Below are 10,617 nucleotides of genomic sequence, written 5' to 3'. Positions count from 1 at the left end.
TATATATATATATATATATATATATATATATATATATACATACACTGAGAAAAATTACAAACGCAACACTTTTGTATTTGCCCCTATTTATCATGAACTGAACTCAAAGATTTATGACTTTTCTATGTACACAAAAGGCCTATTTCTCTCAAATATTGTTCACAAATCTGTCTATATCTGTGTTAGTGAGCACTTATCTTTTGCGAGATTATCCATCCACCTCACAGGTGTGGCATATCAAGATGCTGGTTAGACAGCATGATTATTGCACAGGTGTGCCTTAGGCTGGCCACAATAAGAGGCCACTCTAAAATGTGCAGTTTTACTGTATTGGAGGGTCCGGTCAGTATCTGGTGTGACCACCATTTGCCTCACGCAGTTCAGCACCTTCGCATAGAGTTGATCAGGTTGTTGATTGTGGCCGGTGGAATCTTGGTCCATTCCTCTTCAATGGCTGTGAAAAGTTGCTGGATGTTGACAGAAAATGAAACACGCTATCAAATACGCCGATCCAGAGCATCCCAAACATGTTCAATGGGTGACATGTCCAGTGAGTATGATGGCCATGCAAGGACCGGGATATTTTCAGCTTCTAGGAATTGTGTGCAGAACCATGCAAAATAGGGCCGTACCAAGATGGTTGCCTCCACGTAGAGACATAGTGCAGGCCAAGGCATGGTAAGGAAAAAAAATCTGCAGGGAGCTTACTAGTAACTGGGCTTTTTGTTGGCAAAACTTTCATATCTCAGATCCATTTTAAATAAACTACACCATTTGGAAGCAATTCAACCTCCTTAGTGGTATGATTATGTCAGATATTTGATGCTCAAAGTGGTACAATGTTTTGCATAGAAATTTGGCATTTTATATTGTAGGCCTGTAATTCTTAGGAATAACGCACTTAAATCTGTCCAAACAAGAGTCTAGTAGACAGCCCGGTATGATAAAGTTTGAAACACGAAATCTCTGCAGCTATAACATTTTGTACCACCGCCCCCTCACTTTAGAATGTAAGCTCTACGAGCCAGGCCCTCCTGTCCCTTCTGTATTGAACTGTACTGTAATTGTGTTGTTCTCCCCCTATACATTGTAAAGCACTGCGTAAAATTGCCCAATGCTGAAGGAACCCCTAGCAGCCTCTGAAGGAACCCTAGGGTTCCACGGAACCCTGGTTGAGAATCACTGGCATAGATAGTGATTTAAAAGCCTTTACAGCTCATAAATTTAGTGTTAACTAGGAGGTCTTGTGCTATAATTATCGTTCTCTCAACTGATGTTTATGGCGATATGTCACATGTGTGGTATGACTGTGGTTTGCATACACGTGCACACACTAAGCTGTGCTTGCATTTGCACATGTGTGCAGGGAAACAGAGGTTATGGCAATTATTTTTTTTAAATACTTTTATTGTAATTCGATTTTTTGAAGCTCTTTTATTTTATTTAGTTAATTATTTATTTATTTATATTTACATGATCGCTATCACAAGGGGTTAATAAAGCCCAATTTTATAGCATTGGGCAAGTGACAGGTACTCTTTATGGAGACATTAGGGGTCTACTAGACCAGGAAATGACAGGAAAGGGTGGATCTGAAACAAAAAGCACTGAAATCATTGTTGTTTCAGGTTTTCATTGTTTACATGTGAGATTGAGGCATGGATGTGCCTAGCTCTCATATCACTCTCCCTCCTGAAGCTGGTGGGCTTCCAGTAAAAGCAGATATTCTGGGAACCATGAGGGGTAGGGGGGTGCTAGTGAGGGGGTGACACCTTACTGCCCGATCTGTGAAAGTGATCAGGAGCCATGGAGGCATTGCATCACTTTCTCTTTCAACCCAGGAGCCAACTGAACAAAATCCACACAAGCTCATGGCTGCTACTGCAGCTTTTGACTAACAGTTCACTCTTTGGGTGTACGTAGCACATCCAAAAAGTTAAACTTGTTAATTTAATTACATTACATTAAATATAATTTCTCCATCGGTACATTTGCATTTAACAGTTCCTGTTTTTCAGAGAATTCTTCAGTTTGTGAAGAACAGATTTTATATCCTTGTTCCTCAGGGTGTATATGATTGGGTTGAGAAATGGAGTCCCCAAAACATATAATAAAGATTGTAACTTGCTGATCGTGGAGGAATAAACTTTTGTTGGATTGCCGTAAACACTAATAATGGTCAAAAAAAATATGAAAACCGCAAGCAGGTGGGAACTGCACGTTGAGAAGGTTTTCTGACGACCAAGAGCTGAAGGGATTCGGAGGATGGTGAGAAGAATACAAACATATGAGGAAACTATCAAGAATAAACAGAGAGCCACCAAGACTGAGGAGACAATAGCGTCAGTTTTAACCTTGAATGTGTCTGAACATGAAAGAGCCAAAAGGGGAGTAAGGTCACAAAAGAAGAAGTCTATGACATTGGAATCACAAAAATATAACTGGAGCAAAAGAATAGTAGGAACAATGACTAAGATAAAACTGAAAATCCACACTAAAACAATGTATCTTTTGAGCATAACGTCCATAATAGAGATATAGTGAAGTGGGTTGCAGACAGCTAGGTAGCGATCATAAGACATCACGGTTAAGAAAAGACACTCCATGTAACCAAACAGGCCATGGAAGAAGAGCTGGGTTAAACAGCCACTGAAAGAGATTGTCTTACTTCCTTCCAGAATGACAGCAAGCATGTTCGGAACAATATTAGTAGTGATCATAATTTCAGAGAAAGAAAAGTTACTAAGAAAAACATACATTGGAGAATGGAGGCTTTGGTTTGTCCCAACTAATCCGATTATTAGCAAATTGCCAGATATAATTATTACATACACAAGGAAGAAGAGTGTAAAGAGGAGAGCTCTTATATTTTGATGTCCCTCAAAACCCAGAAGAAGAAATTCCTTGGCTAATGTTCGGTTGATCATACTGATACATAAATATTTCTGCCAAAGTTCATTGCACATCAGTATAGCCCATGCTAATATTAAAGCATAATGTTTGATATATTCTGTGTCTCGGCTGTCCTATTAAAATATTTCTTTCTTGAGCCAGCACCTTGGGATGCACTCATAATGAAATTTCCCATAGTGACATATTAGAAGATGCAACACTTATTTTCAGCTATGTTCCACAAGAAAAATTGTATCATTTTATAGTAAACTCTCTCCAGCTTGTAACTAACAATTTTAATCCTTGTGGAATTAATTAGTGGAATTACTTATGATGGAAATTCCATGAAGGCTCACTAGGGGAATATTTTAGATAGCAAAAAATTCTGGTTAATTAAAACTATGATAATACTAATACTATACAGTACAGTATATTGCCAATTCATTTTCTAGACCTTTTTTTATAAATATTGTAGATGGAGTTATTTGTACTGGATCTTTTTTTAAGAGTAGCAACAGGAATGGCTACATCCCAGTGGATAGTTGCCATTATCAAATAAAGTCCACATCAAAGGTCAATTGCTTTGGTTATGGAATAACTGAATTTCAGTGAAAAATTATAACATACAAGCAGAGATCTTAAAGAGTAGGTTCAAGGAAAACGTGTACTAAACTGGTGAATTGGATAAAGTAATTTGGACGTCCAATTGACAGACAGAGAACTATTACTACAGGACAAACCAAAAGTGGACCAAAGGACCAGTGCATTTGATTGGCCCATGGTGATCTCATATTCATCACAACACTAATGCAGCTAAAAGAATTTTAAAAACAATTGTACAGTCCTCAAAAATGAAAGTTTTAGGGTTCAGATTACCCAACTTTTCATCTATAACATTTAAGAGGGCTCCGAACTTAAAGGATAAAGCCGCGTACACACGGGCGGACTGTCTGGCCTACTTAGTCCGCCGAAACACATTTCAGCGGACAGTCCGCTCGTGTGTGGGCTTCAGCGGACTTTTTCAGCGTGCAGTCTGGCGGACTAAGTATTTCGGAATTTCCGTAATACTGTCCGTCGGACTCGCATTTCGGTGGACAATCCGCCCGTGTGTGTGCCAGTCCGCCTTACTTTTGAAATGAGCGGACTTTTCCCGCCCGGAGAAAAGTCCGCTCATTTCGAGCGGGTATCCAGGTAGGCGGGGCCCGCGAAGGAGACGTCGCTGGCCCCGCCGCCTGGTATGGACTTAAAGGGGAACCCCAACGCCGAAAAAAATCGACCTGGAGACGCGCTCGAAATGAGCGGACTTTCCTCCGCGTGTGTGGGCGAGTCCGTTCATTTCAAAAGTAGGGCGGATAGTATGGCGGACTTAGTACGCCGTATTAGTCCGCTCAAAAAGTGGTGTGTGTGGTCAAGTCCGTTCATTCGAAAGTATGACGGACTGTCCGTCGGATTGTCTGACGGACGAAGTTGGTCAGACAGTCCGCCCCGTGTGTACGCGGCTTAAGGTAGCACCAAATTTTGTTGCACAATCCATTAGGGCATCCATTTTTTTATTATTTGAAAAGCTTTTATCCTTGCAAGAAATGTGTAGTGTACAAACTTTACGTGAACACAATAAGAAGTCAGTTTCCTTCTCATCAAATAGCACCCCTAAAACGTGCATGGTTTTATAATTTATTACTTGTGTTTCCTGGAATGTAGTATATTTGTTGCAGTGCCCACACAGGCCTTGCAAGTATGTTTTGGTGATCATGTTCATAATGTCATAATGTCAAAAAAGGGTTAAAAAAAGACTTCAAAAGCCTATTGAAATTTTATTTGGCTAAAATGGGCGCTATTATTTGCCATAGTGCCCAGTACTTCTTGGCGCTATAGTAAATGACCCCCTATGTGGTTCATTATATGAAGGGCCCCTATTTTTCTGGGCATTGGAGGGGGAGTAACATCCGAAGGGGAGTTTCCCAGTAGAAGAACAAATAGATACTGTATTTATCTTCAAATTGGTCTCTGTATCCGAAACCAGGCAAAGACTGTTTATACCCTGAGTCATATGGCCCCATTTTCTTGCTGAATTTGGATGTCAAAATTCTTGCATAGATGTTAGCCAATAGACTTAGTAAGTTGATGAAGTAGTTGGTACATCCTAACCAGTCAGGATTTATACAAGGGGCGGTGTCACATGGCTTTATGTCACATGGGTTGGTCACATGGGTTGATGTCACATGGGGACTATGACATCGTAAAGGGGCGGGGTCACCATGTGACACCAACCCATGTGATATAAAACCATGTGACACCGCCCCTTGTCCTTATATAAGTGGCCGCGCAGTGCGTCCCTGGCATTCCGGCCGGAGAGATCGTCGAGGCAACGTCTCCTGGAGAAGAAGAAGAAGAAGAAGAACGGAAGGCGACAGCGGCGGCGACAGGAGACCGGGCCACCGCCTGTAAAAGAGCTAGAAGAAGGCGCGGTGGACCGGCAGAAGAACCGAAGAGGGGGACAAGACCCCCGAAGTCGGGAGAAGAGGCCGGCGGCGAGGAAGAAAGCCGGACTCCTCCGCTAGCAAAAGAGCTACAAGAAGATAGCGGAGGAGTCCGGCGAGAAGACCCCCGAAGACGGAAGACCCCCTGAGCTGTGCAATAAAGTATTTTATCTCGTGTGTTGTGTTTTTTTTTGTACTTTTATTTTACAGGTGAATGGGTAGGGGTACATTGTACCCCATACTCATTCACATAGGGTGGGGGGCCGGTATCCGGGGGCCCCCTTATTAAAGGGGGCTCCCGGATTCTGATAAGCCCCCCGCCCGCAGACCCCGACAACCAATGGCCAGGGTTGTCGGGAAGAGGCCCTTGTCCTCATCAACATGGGGACAAGGTGCTTTGGGGTGGGGGGGGCGCGCTGCCCCCCTTCCCCAAGGCACCCCCCATGTTGAGGGCATGCGGCCTGGTACGGCTCAGGAGGGGGGGCGCTCACTCGCCCCCCTTTCCTGGCCGGCCGGGTAGCGTGTTCGGACAAGGGTCTGTTGTGGACTTGGGGGGACCCCCACGCCCATTTTTTTCGGCATTGGGGTTCCCCTTTAAGTCCATACCAGGTGGCGGGGCCAGCGACGTCTCCTTTGCGGGCCCCCCCTACCTGGATACCCGCTCGAAATGAGCGGACTTTTCTCCGGGCGGGAAAAGTCCGCTCATTTCAAAAGTACGGCTGACTGCGAGTACGACGGACAGTATTTCGAAAAATCCGAGTACGCCGGACTGCACGCTGAAAAAGTCCGCTGAAGCCCACACACGAACGGACTGTCCGCTGAAATGTGTTTCCGCAGACTAAGTAGGCCATACAGTCCGCCCGTGTGTACGCGGCATAACAATTTACTAGTCTGCCAAGCTTTTACCTGGTAATTACTTGGTTATCTTTATAATGTTCATGGGTTTTGTTTTTTTGTTGTTGTTGTTTTTATTATATTTTTATTCACTCTTAAAAACATTTTCCTATGATAAATGCTTTAAACCTAGTCAAGCCTAATCCTATGTTGGGATACTTTTGTTTCTTTGTCTTCTGCAATAAACAATGAATGGATCCTGGATTTTTTGAATGACCTTTCCTTATAGAGGGACACGGCCTATGGGACTAGAGCAATTTCATTTTTCTTTCATGTTTAGTTTTATTTGACCTCTTACGTACTGTAACCTCCTAGATATTGCACTTTATCTGTTGGATTGCATACTAATAAAACTTTTTGTAAAAGAAAGATAAACTAGCTCTATATTCTATAAAAGTTTGTAGAATTCCCCTCCGTAACATCTCTAAAACTCGCCCCTTTTTAACAAATTAAACCACCAAGCTCCTCATTCACTCCCTTGCTATCTCTCACCTTGACTATTGCTACTCCCTTCTCATTGGCCTACCTCTCACTAGACTATCCCCTCTTCAGTCTATCATGAATGCTGCTGCCAGACTTATGCACCTTGCCAACCGCTCAGTGTCTGCCAACCCTCTCCTCCAATCCCTACACTGGCTCCCAATCACCCAATGAATTTAATTTAAAATACTAACCAGTAACCACAATGTACAAAGCCATTCACAACTCCGCCCCGAGCTACATCACCAATCTTGTCTCCATATATCACCAAAATCATCCCCTCCTTTCTTCTCAAGACCGCCTACTCTCAATCTCTCTAGTCTCCTCCTCCCACGCTCATCTCCAGGATTTCTCCAGAGCCTCTCCCATCCTCTGGAACTCACTACCTCCACTGGTCCAGCTATCCCCTACTCTCGCTACCTTCAGGCGATCCATGAAAACTCATCTCTTCAGGGAAGCCTACCATGTCTCCAACTAATCTTCTACCACTTCCATCAGCTCATTCCCCACAGTTACAACCTTTTGTACCACCTGCCCCACCCTATTAGATTGTAAGCTCTTCTGAGCAGGGCCCTCTTAATCCTCTCCGTATTTTATTGTATTGTAACTGTATTGTCTCCATCTATATTGTAATGCTCTGCATAAACTGTTGGTGCTATATAAATCCTGTGTAATAATAATAATAATAGATGACGTATTACTTTTTCTAGGTGACTCTAAATAATCCCTTTCTTTCCTTATGTCCCTATTACTACACTTGGATCCTTCTCGGGTTTTACGATTAACTGGAACAAATCTGTGCTCCTCCCATTAGATAATACACAGGTGGATCTCCCTGCTGACTCACAGCAAATACAAATTGTTTCTAGATTTAAATGTCTGGGTACAGCCAGATAAACACACAAGATTATTTGAAATACAATTTACCACCCCTGTTAGACAAATTTAAATCTAAAAGTAAGACATGGTGCAAGCTCCCTCTATTGGTTGTGTAGAGGGCAAATCTAATTAAAATTATTTGGGCTCCCCAATTACTGTATATGTAGCGCTGTTACTTCAAATGAGTATGCGCTATGTCTGTAAATTTAGTTTTTGCCCAAAACTGTAGTTGAGTTTTGGGGTTAATTGTTCTAAATGATGCATTGGCATCAGTTTGGCTGGGCTGTATTAAGGTTCTGCCTGGTCATAGGTGGAGTTAGCACCTGTGAGAGGCATTAGAACGTAGTCTGGTTGAACGCATTGGGTACCAATCTCTCTCTCTGAGTCAGTGGGCATTTGTCTCGCTGTGCATTCCAGGAGGGGGTACTTAACCACTTGCCGACCGCAGCACGACGATGTACGTCCTATTTTTGAAGAGGGATATCTCGGTAACGGCAGCAGCTGCTGCCACAACCGAGTTATCCATCTCTTCAGGCGGCGGTCGGCTGTACGATAACGGTGGTCTCCGCGGCGGATTTGCCGCGAGATCACCGCTATCGGCAGCGGGAGAGGTGCCAGCCCCCCTCCCGCCGCCCTCCCGCACCTTCCGCCGCTTACCGGAGCCGTCGGTAGCGGCGGAGGCGATCGGGTCCTTCCATCTGCTGGGCATAGAGACAAGTGAGGCTAAGATGGCCCCCACTCGTCTCTATACCATAGGAGGGCGGAAGCGACGTCAAAACGTCACTTCTGCCCATACCTCTTAAAGGTATATATTTTTTTTAAATGTCAGATTTTTTTTTTTTTTTTTTTTTTTTGCATTTTAGCCCAAATATGAGATCTGAGGACTTTTTGACCTCAGATCTCATATTTAAGAGGACCTGTCATGCTTGTTTCTATTACAAGGGATGTTTACATTCCTTGTAATAGGAATAAAAGTGATCCATTTTATTAATTTTTTTAAAACAGTGTAAAAATAAATAAAATCAATTAAAATAAATAAGAAAAAAAATAAATACATTTTAAAAACACCCCGTTATGACGAGCTTGCGCACAGAAGCGAGCGCATACGTGAGTAGCGCCCGCATATGAAAACGGTGGTCAAACCACACATGTGAGGTATCGCCGCAATCGGTAGAGCGAGAGCAATAATTCTAGCCCTAGACCTCCTCTGTAACGCAAAAAATGCAACCTGTCGAATTTTTTAAATGTCGCTTATGGAGATTTTTGAGGCTAAAAGTTTGACGCCATTCCACGAGCGGGTGCAATTTTGAAGCATGACATGTTGGGTATCAATTTACTTGGCATACCATTATCTTTCACAGTATAAAAAAAATTGGGCTAATTTTACTGTTGTCTTATTTTTTTATTCAAAAAAGTGATTTTTTTCCAAAAAAAGTGCGCTTGTAAGACCGCTGCGCAAATACGGTGTGAAAAAAAGTATTTCAATGACCGCCATTTTATTCTCTAGGGTGTTAGAAAAAAAACAATATAAAATGTTTGGGGGTTCTAAGTAATTTTCTAGCAAAAAAAACTGTTTTAAACATGGAAACACCAAGTCTGAAAAAGAGGCCTGGTCCTTAAGTGGTTAAGGTGCTGAAGTCACGTGGTTCTGAATTTCGGTCCAGAAGTTGTTGCTGATTCCGTGGTCCTGGTCCTCCTGACCAGCCCCCAGGGGCCCTTATGGCCTGGGGTGCGGATCCATCTGCTTCCAAGCCTCGGAACTGGCTAGTTCGAGGCGCAGTAACTGGAAGGAGGATTCTAAGGTGTTCCAGTGCCGTCTCGGGTTTGGAGAGGCCCAGCAACTCTACATGCAACCAGGGGAGGACTCTTCAGTAAGAGAGCCACGCACAAGTTTGGCTGCTCTGTAAGAGCCTGGAAGCTGAGCTGCCATGGACATTGATTCAATCCACATTTCTTATGGTATTGCCGGACCGGCTGTAAGATTCTGGTACAGTAAGAAAAGTTCCTACCTCTTTCCTTCCGGTTACAACTACGTTTTCAACCAAGTCTGTGTGAGAGACATTGCAAGGCTAGAATTAGCTGTTGGCTGCAAGATCCAAGGTCAAGGATTTATCCAACAGTTAAAGAATCCAGTTGCGAGTGGCTATTTCCTGGATTATGTACAGAGAGAGACTTTTATTGGAGTCAGCAGTTCCAAGCACCTGAGCTAAACTTTACCCTCATACCCTCTATTCCCAACTTAGAGACTGAGTTTGTTCAACTGTTTCATGCAAAATAAAAATCCTAACAAGGAGTTCAAGTGTAGGTCTCTACAGTTACTGGGTCATCAACCCTGGGAACCTCTAGACAACGAGTATGAGCTGGTGGAGGTAATCGGTAAGCCCAGAAAAATTCAGCCGCTCCTTCGGGAGTAAGTACTATATATATATATATATATATATATATATATATATATATATATATATATATATACATAAATATATATATATATATATTTTACACAATTTTCCTGTATGGGTTCCGCAAAAATGGTTCAAGAAGACAGATTCCCTTTTCCATACTCTGATTTGGAAGGGGAAGCTACCCAGGATCCACTTATCCATCTTACAACTGCCTAAAGAGGATGGTGGATTGGCTGTCCCATCGACAAGACTTTACTTTATAGCGTCCCAGCTGCAACATTTCTCTGGATGGGGAACCATGAACACCCAAGACCCCATTCAGGCAATGTTGCTATCCAGGTCACCCAAATACCACTTATTGGCCCATTTGGAAGTGGGTGGGTATAGGACTGATTGTCAATATCCTACTTTACTAATGATGGCTAAGGTTTGGAATAAAAAGGGGCAGGATTATGAGATATGTGGGTATCTCGAATTTTCACCCAATTTGGGAAAGAGGAAGATTGGAGGAGCTTGGAAAGCTACAGGGATTTTCTAGCTGGTATAACCGAGGTATACTTTTTATTCACCAATTATACGCTAATGATCAT

Source organism: Lithobates pipiens, unplaced genomic scaffold, assembly GCF_037356315.1.
Source record: "Lithobates pipiens isolate NorthernLeopardFrog02 unplaced genomic scaffold, aLitPip1_a1.2 Scaffold_8, whole genome shotgun sequence".
NCBI classification, from domain to species: Eukaryota; Metazoa; Chordata; class Amphibia; order Anura; family Ranidae; genus Lithobates; species Lithobates pipiens.
This window is presented reverse-complemented; position numbering follows the sequence as displayed.